The sequence below is a fragment of the Lepidochelys olivacea genome (genome assembly GCF_965140295.1).
Source record: "Lepidochelys olivacea isolate rLepOli2 genome assembly, chromosome: 14".
In the NCBI taxonomy this organism is placed as follows: Eukaryota; Metazoa; Chordata; order Testudines; family Cheloniidae; genus Lepidochelys; species Lepidochelys olivacea.
In genome coordinates, this window is record NC_140424.1 from 24,056,413 (window position 1) to 24,069,534 (window position 13,122).

General features: G+C 49.4%; 1 long non-coding RNA gene across 1 annotated transcript; it reads right to left on the minus strand.

The window, feature by feature from the left end:
• Nucleotides 1-245: 245 nt before the first annotated feature.
• On the minus strand, nt 246-12,358 carry LOC311530714. The gene is made up of 3 exons (XR_014714072.1): nt 12,209-12,358; nt 1,005-1,170; nt 246-300 (listed from the first exon to the last, which is right to left on the minus strand). It is a non-coding gene; the product is annotated as an uncharacterized lncRNA (long non-coding RNA).
• Nucleotides 12,359-13,122: the final 764 nt, after the last annotated feature.

Consider the following 13,122-nt stretch of genomic DNA (forward strand, 5'->3'; position numbering starts at 1 on the left):
CCCCAGAGCCACCCTGCCCGGCGCCCCTCCTGGGCTGGGTCCTGTCTGCAAAACCGCAGCCTGGGCCAGCTCCATTGGGGCCTGGTCGGGGCCTCTCCCAGCTCGGCGCCTGCGCCGGGAGCCGGGGTCCTTTTCCAGAAGGCCGGGCACTTCCGCCGTCTGGCCTGGACGGGACCTGCTTCCCCGCCAGCGGGGACGCAGGGGTTGCTCTGCCCCTTGGGAAGATGGCAGCTGCTTCCCTCAGGCTCTGGGGCCACCTGCAGAGCCTTTCTCCGCAACATCCGCAGGAGCCTGGCCATCCTGGAACCGAGCGGGAAGCAGGTGTGAGTCTGGGCTCAAGGCAGCCTTTCACTCCTGGGCCTTTTCCGTCCCTCCTCCTCCCTGCTCCAACCACAGCCGCACCCTCTGCCCCCACAGGAGTGCAGGGAGTGCCATCTACACACACGGGCAGGAGTTCATTGCATGATCTGCTCCCAACCTTTCCCCTCATAATCCCTGCTGCTGCAATAGCCAGGAAGTCTCATCCTTTTCCAGCAATGGGGTCAGTCCCAAAGACCATCGGTTACTCTGGACAAGCAGCCCCCTCCTGTCGTCCCAGGCCACTCTCCCGCCCAGGCTAGAGAAGGAACAGAAGCCAGGATTCCGGACTTCTCCTGGGAAACCATTCCCCATGTCAAAGTCACAGAGACCCTAAGCACAGGAAGACCAGGGCCCTCCTCGTTTCCCATTGATTTCCAGGCTCAGCAGCTCACAGAGTCTGGCCCAGCTCAGAGACTCTCAGCCTGGGGACCAGTGTCCCACAAGGGAAGGGCTGGGAGCCCCATTGCTGGAACCTTTCCAAACACACTGGAGACGGCTCTGGAGAAGCCCCTGCCTGGCCTAAGAGAGAGGAGCTCTTGGGGGCTGTTTGCAAATGAAATCCCCCTTTGGAGATATTCTCTTCCCTTCTTTCTGCCTCTCCCCACACAGACGGGAAGACACCGAGGAATCCGAATGCCACTCACTTGCTCTCAGTGATGGGATGATGGATGGCGGATGTTCAGGGTCAGCAGACGTCCCTCGCCCTCCTCCTCACTCTCCAAGCCCAAGGCAGGCTGGAGAGGGTGGTGACCTCAGGAGTTACCCTGCCCAGCCAGCAGGCAGGGTGATGACACGAGGGCGATCGACTGGCTGTAAAAACAAGAATTTGTCTTATTTCCAAGGGACGGAGAAACTCAGCCAGCAGCAGGGGGGTGCAGAACACGGCCCTAGGGCAGAGGTGACAGCGCCTCCAGGATCCTGACATCCCAGCACTTTACACATCTTCCTGGAGCCTCCCAACCCCGCTGGGCTGTAGCGATGGGACCCCAACCCTACTCTAGGCAAACGGGCCTCAGCTACCAGCTCAGGGTCACATTGAGTGTCAGAGCCATGGATGGACCCCTTCACTAACCACTGCCGCACACTCCCTCCCACAGCTGGCAATTGGAACCAGGCCCTAATGTCTGGTCCCCCTGCCTTTGAGAGGGGGTGTCACTCCTGCTTCCACTGCTGCCTATTGATCTGTGGGACTTTGGGCAAGTTGCTCCCCCTCTCTAGGCTCTCTGGGACTCACATCCCTGAATGGGCTTTAAAAAAGACAATGGTTAAAGTTTGGCCCCAACTAGTTCTTGTTTCTCTTGACTAGCCATTTTAGCAAAGTTTAGAATTCTTGACATTCAACACCTGGAAACATCCCTTTCTCCTTCGCAGACGGCCTTAACATTCCTTATCTCACCCAGGCTCCCTGCTGCCTGGAGTTAGAGAACTGACCCTGTTCCCATTGGACCTACCCAAGGTGTCACACAGCAAAATGGGGACGGAGCCAGAGAGAGAAGACAACAGTCCTAACTCCTGTTTTAACTAACAGACAACAACCCCACACCCCACCCCCACCCGGAAGCAGGGATAAAGCCCAGGAAATCAGGTGTGAACATTTGCATGGAAACCGTTTTCTGTCAGAAAATCCATTCAGACGAAACCACTTTGTTTCTTGAAATCGTAACAAGTAGGATGAAAATTCTTTGCAAAAATATTTGTTTGCAAAACAAGAGCATCTCCTGTCCGTCACAGTGCATTAAACTGTCTCATCGTACACAAAGGGGAGACACTATGCTCTAGAAAATTAGATGAGATGCTTCAGTCTGAGCTAAGTAGTTGCTGCTCTTCACAATTTCAAAACAATAAAATACAAATGAGATTGAATATTAGGTCATAATGTGCTATGGCTCAGTGTGATAGGACACCCCCTAGTCTGCACTGCTCCGAGTGACACTCTTCAGTGGATCCCCAGCATCCACCCATGGCGAGGCAGGTGGGAGAGGATTGTTATTCGTACTTGACAGAAGGAGAAACGAAGGCTGAGAAAGGAGCGGGGACTTTTCTTAGCTGATGCAGCCAGTCAGTAGCAGAGTTGCTCTCAAATGAGCTACAGACCAACAATTGTTCCTAGTAATTATTCAGCAATTATTTCAGAAGAATTGGAATGTTCGAGAGGATCATGAACTGCTCCGAGACAATGAATGGAGAGCAGCGTCAACATTGGTCAAACAGATAACTGGTTGTGACTTATTTGCTTGATCATAAAAGAGAACAAAGACCAGAGTTTCCTCCCTGTCAATAGCCCCCTCCTCAGCCAATCAAGGTTGGAACTTTGAGGGGTGGGAGGCTAAGGGTTCTCATCAAATAGCCCAAAGAATGGCCCTGGTCACCACCGAGGGGATCACTCTCGGAGCACTAGTCCAGTCTCACCTCTCTGTGAGGGCCTCCCACAACCCCCCCCCCGGCCCCCGCTCCACCCACAGAGCTCCTGGTGGTGGGAGGAGAGCAGAGGAAAAGGACAAAGGAAGCAAGAAGAGAAAGGTAGGAGGGACAGAGGAAAAGGGAAAACAAAAAGGAGAAACCCCAATGTCCCCAGTAATTCTAAGGGACAAAGTCCTAGGTCGGAAATAAAATGCTGCCCCCATATCTAGTGTTTTCCATTCCTAAAAATCAGCCGGCACCACATGGATCAGACTGAACAGGTTCCAAATCTCTCCGAGGCTCTTACCTTCTCTACAGGGACGTCTCTTTTCAAGCAAAACCACAAAAAGAAAAGGAGAAAACTCCGAAGAGAATCCTCCTTGCGCTCACGAATGTGAAAGTGAATGCTCTCTCAGTCCTCCAGGAGAGACCTCGAGAAGGAGACGTGCTGAAGCAAAGCCACAGGGATCTCCGAGGTTGCCCCTGTCCTGCACCCCTGTCCTGCCTGGCTGATGTCAAGATCTCTCTGTGAGGTCATCGCCTCCCCACCACCTTTGTCCAATAGGCTGAGGTCCTGCCAAAGGCCCTTGTGATGTCACTGCCACACCCACCCCTCCCCTGCAGTGCTGATGTCCTGCCCCTGTCCAGCTACATTGGATGTTTGAGCTGCTTCCCCTGGATCACCCCACTCAATGACACTTCTTTGTGGGGTGACACCGACTACACAGTAGAACACAGAGGTTCTTCCCCAGGCCACAATTAGGTTTCACAAGTTAGTCGACTTTATGGCCAGAAGGAACCCTTCGAGCATTTAATCTGATCCCCTGCGTATCCTAAGGCTTCCTGTATGTCAGAAGAGCTGGGCTTTTCTTTTACTCAAACCTTTTCCAGAAAGGCATCTCGTCTTTATTCGAAGAGATCAAGAGATGGAGAAGCCATCATTTCTCTTGGTTCTTTGTGCCAATGACGAACCACCCTCTTACAAATCTGGGTCTTATTGTCATTATACTTTTTCTGATTTCTGCTTCCATCCATGGGGTCTTGTCATGCCTTTCTCTGCGACATAAAAGAACCCTTTTATACTCAACATTTTCTCTCCATGAAGTCAAGCAACTCACTTCTCATTCTTCTCTTGTATATACTAAACAGATTGAGGTTTTTCAATGTCTCATTATAGGGCATGATCGCCATCACTCAGTTATGAATCTTTTCTGCACCCTCTCCAATTGTTTTAACATAATATTCAAAATGTGGACACAAGAACTGGATTCAACGTTCCAACATCAGTCTCACCAATGCTCTTCACTTCCCTTTCCATCCTCACTACTCTATCCAGCCAAGAATGGCTTTAACCTTTTTTAACACAGTTTCACATTGACAGCTCATGTTGAGCAGCTCGTCCACTATGGCCCCAAAATCCTTTTCAGGGTCACTGCTTTCCAGCGGATTGTCCCCAATTCTGTAGGGTGCCGCCTGACTCCTTTGTTACTGGAGGTATGGGGTTGCATTTGACTTTATTGAAACCTAATTATTTAGTAAGTATTTTAGAAGAACTAGCCCATTAGAGAGAGAATCGTGAATTACTCAAAGACAATGAATGGAGAAAAGCGGCAAGAGCAATCAAATACATATTTGGTTGTGGCCTATTTCCTTGGTCTTAAAAGAGGGTAACAAGGACCTGAGCCTCCTCCCTCACAATAGCCCCAAGCTCCCCCAATCAGCATTGAGACTCTGAGAAGCAGAAAGCTGAGAGTTCTCACCAGATGTCCCGGTCACCACCTGAGGGAGTCACTCTTAGAGCACCATTCCAGCCACATGTCTTTGGGAGGGCCTCCCGCAATGAGAGTTGGAGTGCAACCCCCCCCCCCCCCCGTCCCCAACTCCAGACGCACAGACAGGTCCTGGTTGGTGAAAGGAAAGCAGGGGAAAAGACAAAGATGCAAGAGAAGACGAGAAAGGAGGGAGAGACAGGAAAGGGAAAACAAAAAGGAGAAACCCCAATGTCCCCAGTAATTCTAAGGGACAAAGTCCTAGGTCGGAAATAAAATGCTGCCCCCACAATCTAGTGTTTTCCATTCCTAAAAATCAGCCGGCACCTGATGGATCAGACTGAACAGGTTCCAAATCTCTCCGAGGCTCTTACCTTCTCTACAGGGACGTCTCTTTTCAAGCAAAACCACAAAAAGAAAAGGAGAAAACTCCGAAGAGAATCCTCCTTGCGCTCACGAATGTGAAAGTGAATGCTCTCTCAGTCCTCCAGGAGAGACCTCGAGAAGGAGACGTGCTGAAGCAAAGCCACAGGGATCTCCGAGGTTGCCCCTGTCCTGCACCCCTGTCCTGCCTGGCTGATGTCAAGATCTCTCTGTGAGGTCATCGCCTCCCCACCACCTTTGTCCAATAGGCTGAGGTCCTGCCAAAGGCCCTTGTGATGTCACTGCCACACCCACCCCTCCCCTGCAGTGCTGATGTCCTGCCCCTGTCCAGCTACATTGGATGTTTGAGCTGCTTCCCCTGGATCACCCCACTCAATGACACTTCTTTGTGGGGTGACACCGACTACACAGTAGAACACAGAGGTTCTTCCCAAGGCCACAATTAGGTTTCACAAGTTAGTCGACTTTATGGCCAGAAGGAACCGTTCGAGCATTTAATCTGATCCCCTGCGTATCCTAAGGCTTCCTGTATGTCAGAAGAGCTGGGCTTTTCTTTTACTCAAACCTTTTCCAGAAAGGCATCTCGTCTTTATTCGAAAGATCAAGAGATGGAGAAGCCATCATTTCTCTTGGTTCTTTGTGCCAATGACGAACCACCCTCTTACAAATCTGGGTCTTATTGTCATTATACTTTTTCTGATTTCTGCTTCCATCCATGGGGTCTTGTCATGCCTTTCTCTGCGACATAAAAGAGCCCTTTTATACTCAACATTTTCTCTCCATGAAGTCAAGCAACTCACTTCTCATTCTTCTCTTGTATATACTAAACAGATTGAGGTTTTTCAATGTCTCATTATAGGGCATGATCGCCATCACTCAGTTATGAATCTTTTCTGCACCCTCTCCAATTGTTTTAACATAATATTCAAAATGTGGACACAAGAACTGGATTCAACGTTCCAACATCAGTCTCACCAATGCTCTTCACTTCCCTTTCCATCCTCACTACTCTATCCAGCCAAGAATGGCTTTAATCTTTTTTAACACAGTTTCACATTGACAGCTCATGTTGAGCAGCTCGTCCACTATGGCCCCAAAATCCTTTTCAGGGTCACTGCTTTCCAGCGGATTGTCCCCAATTCTGTAGGGTGCCGCCTGACTCCTTTGTTACTGGAGGTATGGGGTTGCATTTGACTTTATTGAAACCTAATTATTTAGTAAGTATTTTAGAAGAACTAGCCCATTAGAGAGAGAATCGTGAATTACTCAAAGACAATGAATGGAGAAAAGCGGCAAGAGCAATCAAATACATATTTGGTTGTGGCCTATTTCCTTGGTCTTAAAAGAGGGTAACAAGGACCTGAGCCTCCTCCCTCACAATAGCCCCAAGCTCCCCCAATCAGCATTGAGACTCTGAGAAGCAGAAAGCTGAGAGTTCTCACCAGATGTCCCGGTCACCACCTGAGGGAGTCACTCTTAGAGCACCATTCCAGCCACATGTCTTTGGGAGGGCCTCCCGCAATGAGAGTTGGAGTGCAACCCCCCCCCCCCGTCCCCAACTCCAGACGCACAGACAGGTCCTGGTTGGTGAAAGGAAAGCAGGGGAAAAGGACAAAGATGCAAGAGAAGATGAGAAAGGAGGGAGAGACAGGAAAGGGAAAACAAAAAGGAGAAACCCCAATGTCCCCAGTAATTCTAAGGGACAAAGTCCTAGGTCGGAAATAAAATGCTGCCCCCACAATCTAGTGTTTTCCATTCCTAAAAATCAGCCGGCACCTGATGGATCAGACTGAACAGGTTCCAAATCTCTCCGAGGCTCTTACCTTCTCTACAGGGACGTCTCTTTTCAAGCAAAACCACAAAAAGAAAAGGAGAAAACTCCGAAGAGAATCCTCCTTGTGCTCACGAATGTGAAAGTGAATGCTCTCTCAGTCCTCCAGGAGAGACCTCGAGAAGGAGACGTGCTGAAGCAAAGCCACAGGGATCTCCGAGGTTGCCCCTGTCCTGCACCCCTGTCCTGCCTGGCTGATGTCAAGATCTCTCTGTGAGGTCATCGCCTCCCCACCACCTTTGTCCAATAGGCTGAGGTCCTGCCAAAGGCCCTTGTGATGTCACTGCCACACCCACCCCTCCCCTGCAGTGCTGATGTCCTGCCCCTGTCCAGCTACATTGGATGTTTGAGCTGCTTCCCCTGGATCACCCCACTCAATGACACTTCTTTGTGGGGTGACACCGACTACACAGTAGAACACAGAGGTTCTTCCCCAGGCCACAATTAGGTTTCACAAGTTAGTCGACTTTATGGCCAGAAGGAACCCTTCGAGCATTTAATCTGATCCCCTGCGTATCCTAAGGCTTCCTGTATGTCAGAAGAGCTGGGCTTTTCTTTTACTCAAACCTTTTCCAGAAAGGTATCTCGTCTTTATTCGAAGAGATCAAGAGATGGAGAAGCCATCATTTCTCTTGGTTCTTTGTGCCAATGACGAACCACCCTCTTACAAATCTGGGTCTTATTGTCATTATACTTTTTCTGATTTCTGCTTCCATCCATGGGGTCTTGTCATGCCTTTCTCTGCGACATAAAAGAACCCTTTTATACTCAACATTTTCTCTCCATGAAGTCAAGCAACTCACTTCTCATTCTTCTCTTGTATATACTAAACAGATTGAGGTTTTTCAATGTCTCATTATAGGGCATGATCGCCATCACTCAGTTATGAATCTTTTCTGCACCCTCTCCAATTGTTTTAACATAATATTCAAAATGTGGACACAAGAACTGGATTCAACGTTCCAACATCAGTCTCACCAATGCTCTTCACTTCCCTTTCCATCCTCACTACTCTATCCAGCCAAGAATGGCTTTAACCTTTTTTAACACAGTTTCACATTGACAGCTCATGTTGAGCAGCTCGTCCACTATGGCCCCAAAATCCTTTTCAGGGTCACTGCTTTCCAGCGGATTGTCCCCAATTCTGTAGGGTGCCGCCTGACTCCTTTGTTACTGGAGGTATGGGGTTGCATTTGACTTTATTGAAACCTAATTATTTAGTAAGTATTTTAGAAGAACTAGCCCATTAGAGAGAGAATCGTGAATTACTCAAAGACAATGAATGGAGAAAAGCGGCAAGAGCAATCAAATACATATTTGGTTGTGGCCTATTTCCTTGGTCTTAAAAGAGGGTAACAAGGACCTGAGCCTCCTCCCTCACAATAGCCCCAAGCTCCCCCAATCAGCATTGAGACTCTGAGAAGCAGAAAGCTGAGAGTTCTCACCAGATGTCCCGGTCACCACCTGAGGGAGTCACTCTTAGAGCACCATTCCAGCCACATGTCTTTGGGAGGGCCTCCCGCAATGAGAGTTGGAGTGCAACCCCCCCCCCCCGTCCCCAACTCCAGATGCACAGACAGGTCCTGGTTGGTGAAAGGAAAGCAGGGGAAAAGGACAAAGATGCAAGAGAAGATGAGAAAGGAGGGAGAGACAGGAAAGGGAAAACAAAAAGGAGAAACCCCAATGTCCCCAGTAATTCTAAGGGACAAAGTCCTAGGTCGGAAATAAAATGCTGCCCCCACAATCTAGTGTTTTCCATTCCTAAAAATCAGCCGGCACCTGATGGATCAGACTGAACAGTTCCAAATCTCTCCGAGGCTCTTACCTTCTCTACAGGGACGTCTCTTTTCAAGCAAAACCACAAAAAGAAAAGGAGAAAACTCCGAAGAGAATCCTCCTTGCGCTCACGAATGTGAAAGTGAATGCTCTCTCAGTCCTCCAGGAGAGACCTCGAGAAGGAGACGTGCTGAAGCAAAGCCACAGGGATCTCCGAGGTTGCCCCTGTCCTGCACCCCTGTCCTGCCTGGCTGATGTCAAGATCTCTCTGTGAGGTCATCGCCTCCCCACCACCTTTGTCCAATAGGCTGAGGTCCTGCCAAAGGCCCTTGTGATGTCACTGCCACACCCACCCCTCCCCTGCAGTGCTGATGTCCTGCCCCTGTCCAGCTACATTGGATGTTTGAGCTGCTTCCCCTTGATCACCCCTCTCAATGAGCGTTCATTGTGGGCTCAAGCCGAACACAGTAAAACATCAGAGGCTTCTCCCCATGCTACACTCAGTTTTTCATCAATTAGCAGACTTTATGGACAGAAGAGACAATTAGAGCATGTCATCCGACCCCCTGCATATCACATGCTTTCTGTAGAGCATAGGAGCTAGTTTTTGACTACACACCTTCCAGAAAGGCATCTAGTCTTCATTAGAAGACATCAAGAAGTGGGGAATTCCCACCATTTCCCTTTCTACTTTGTTCCTTTGGTGATTCATCCTCACGGTTGAATATGTGTGCCCTCTTTCGAATACGAATTGGTCTCTTTTGAGTTTCCAGCCGCTGGGTCTTGTTATGCTCTTCTCTGCTAGATTAATGAGCCCTTTAATACCCGATATTTTCTCTCCATGAAGTCACTTCAACACTTCAATGACATCACCTCCCGATCTTTTTTATCATCTAAACAGGCTGAGCTCTTTCAATAGCTCATTCGCAGGCATTTTTCTCCAGCCCTCAAAACGTTTCATTGCTTTTTGCTGCCCCATCTCCAATATTTCAAAATCTTTTTTCAAAGGTGGACGCCAAAACTGGATTCAGGATTCCGTGATCAGTCTTCCTCATGGTGTGTCACCTCCCTCTGCGCCTCACTGCTCTTTTCATACATCTAATGATGGCTTTAGCCCCGTTCACCACAGCATCACCCTGGGTGCTCATGTTGAATGGCTTGCCCAGCATGGCCCCGAAATCCTCTTCACAGTCAGTGCTTTCCTGGATACACTTCCCCACTCTGTAGGTGTGGCCTGCATGCTTTGTTGCTAGCTCTAGGACCCTTCCTTTGGTTATTTTCAAACTTGTTTTCTTTGAATGGGTCCAGCTTATCAAGGGATCCGATTTCTCTGTGTCACTGCCCTGTCCTCATCATTAGTTACCACTCTGCTACTATTTTATCACCCACCAATGTTAGCAGCAGTGATTTTTTATTTGGGTTGCAGTTCATTGATATTGATTTTCAAGAATTAGTCCTTGAGAGCCTCTTCATATCCCTAGTGCCTAGAACCTGCTCCACACAGCACAGTGAGAAAAGGCCGCCCGGCCCAGCTGTGCCATAGGGGCTAAGCACAGAACAACCTTAGGAGCTTGTGTCAGGTTTCCAGTTTCAGGCTGTCCCAGGGTGAGATGGCCATGAAAGGGGTAGTAGCGCAACTGAACCTATCCCCAGGTGAAGGGACTAAGTGCAGGGGCAGAAGAGAGGCCCCGAGTTAGGACAGATTCTTCTGCTGGGCTAAGAGTATAGTTGGATGCACTTCACTTCACTTCATCGGATGCATTCAGTGGAAAATACAGTGAGGTGATTTATATACACACAGAACGTGAAAAAATGGGTGTTATCATACACACTCACTTCAGATGAGCTATTACCAGCGGGGGGGGGGGGGGGGGGAAGAAATCCTTTTGTAGTGATAATCAAGGTGGGCTATTTCCAGCAGTTAACAAGAATGTCTGAGGAATAGTGGGGGGTGGGGGTGGGGGAATAAACATGGGGAAATAGTTTTACTTTGTGTAATGACTCATCCATTCCCAGTCTTCATTCAAGCCTAAATTAATTGTATGCAGTTTGCAAATTAGCTCCAATTCAGCAGTCTCTCGTTGGAGTCTGTTTTTGAAGTCATTTTGTTGTAATATAGCAACTTTTAGGTCAGAGATCGAGTGACCAGAGAGATTGAAGTGTTCTCCGACTGGTTTATGAACGTTATAATTCTTGACATCTGATTTGTGTCCATTTATTCTTTTACGTAGACACTGTCCGGTTTGGCCAATGTACATGGCAGGGGGCATTGCTGGCACATGATGGCATATATCACATTGGTAGATGTGGAGGTGAACGAGCCTCTGATAGTGTGGCTGATGTGATTAGGCCCTATGATGGTGTCCCCTGAATAGATATGTGGACACAGTTGGCAACGGGCTTTGTTGCAAGGATAGATTCCTGGGTTAGTGGTTCTGTTGTGTGGTGTGTGGTTGCTGGTGAGTATTTGCTTCAGGTTGGGGGGCTGTCTGTAGTCAAGTACTGGCCTGTCTCCCAAGATTTGTGAGAGTGAAATGGCCCACCTTGATAATAGCTGGTAATAGCTCATCTGAAGTGAGTGTGTATGATAACACCCATTTTTTCACGTTCTGTGTGTATATAAATCTCCTCGCTGTATTTTCCACTGAATGCATCCGATGAAGTGAGCTGTAGCTCACGAAAGCTTATGCTCAACTAAATTGGTTAGTCTCTAAGGTGCCACAAGTCCTCCTTTTCTTTTTGCTTAGATGAATGGGTCTGTAGTTGCCTGGATCACTTTTTTCCCTCTTGCTTTACTATCATCGGACACTAGATGAGGAGGAAGAGCCTCACCAGCTCTATAAAACCAGCTGGGGGAAGGCTGGGAGCAACAGGTATCAGAATAAGCTGGACCCGGGCTTCTCAAACTTTTGGTTTTGCTGGCCTCACTTTGAAAGTATTTCAGGGTATGACAACCCCCGACCCCCAAACAGTCATAGCAAGTTACTGTACGGACTCATAGAAACATACGCATGGTATTGCCACCCTTACTTCTGGGCTGCTACGGGCGGGGCACTGCCCTCAGAGCTGGGCAGCTGGAGAGGGGCAGCTGTTGCAGCCCTCTTCCCCTCCTGCCCCCCTCCCCTGAGAATATTTTTGTGATCTCTTGACCCCTCCCTCCCCCCGCCAAAGCCTTGCAACCCCTTTTTGGGTCAGGACTCCCAGTTGGACAAATGCCGAGCTAGACAATCTCAAACCATGAACTAGTTCCCAGGCGTCTCTGGGCCGATTCACAGAGGAGGCAGCTCCCAGAATCAGGCCCTTGATGGCTCTCCCAATGCAACAGGCCCTGGGTGCAGCGATCCGTTTGAAACAGGAACCCCTGCAAGATGCTCTCTAACTTCGGTTCCTGACCCCTCCAGGAGCTGAGTGCATCTCCCCCAGCCTCAGGCAGAGCTCAGAGCAGAGTCAGCAGCAGCAGCCCCTCCCCGGCGAGAGCTCCAAGCAAAGGCAGGGGCCTGGCAGAGAGAGGAGAGGGGCACAGGCAGGTCAGCGGAGGGGTGGAAGGTGGATCCCACCCCAGGAGATTTAACAGAGAGAGGAAAGCGGGGCTGTGAGAGCGCAGAACAGAGACACCCCCTAGCAAATCCCCCCACCCCCAGACACCGAGATCCCGGCCTGGCAGAGGGGTTCGCTCCCCAACACTTACTCACGACAGCTGCAGCAAGGGGTCCCTGTGGGGCGGGAGGAGCTTCCACCCCGCTCCGGCTGGCTGGATCTGGAGAGAGAGAGAGAGAACAGGGAGAGGAGAGTGCGGTGAGGAGTTGGTGCCCAGGGGTCCCCCTGCCCCCTCTCCTAGCTCTGGACCCCCATTGCAGGGGTATCTGTGGGTGTGTTCAGGGAAGGGCCAGGGGCTCTGCTCCACCAGGGCTGAGAGCGTCAGAGCAAAGTAACTGTAACACTGCTGAGTATTTTCAATGTTGCCTCGTCATGAATGTCACTGATCCCCCAGTTTATAATGCATCTCCCCGGCCGCTTCTCTTGCTAATTTGAACTTCAGGGAACACATCAAATCTCTCTCCTGTCCCCCACAGCTGCTGGGTACGGGCCACTGCCAGGGCCCTCTACACTGGGGTTAACATCTGGATCCTGGCCAAGCTGGTTCTAGCCCATGTGGCCAACCCCCAGTGAACAAAAATCACAAGTCAGAGCCCCCCAAAACCATCAGATTGGCTGAAACAAGATGAGATTTTGAAAACAACTTTGGGCTCTGTTCTTGATCTTCTGGTGGTGGAGCCTTTAGGGGTCACCTTTTCAAGCTTTTCTCCACAGCCAGGAGGGCTAGAACAAGAAAAACTTCCGACAAAAATGGTCAACCCCGCCAAAATCTTCAATCAGAATCAGAAAAAATTAGTCCAGAATGATTGAAAACAGAACAATTTTTGGTTTTTGAATTTTCCAGGAAGACAGTGAATGTTTTCTATTAAAGCCGACACTTTCCACAAAAACTTGCCTTTAATCAAACACCCAATTTTTCCTAAAACAAAAGTCAATGGAACCATTTCAGTCCACTCGTTACAGCTGTTGTGAAATCCCTCATCCCACCCACCCCAGTTCCCACAA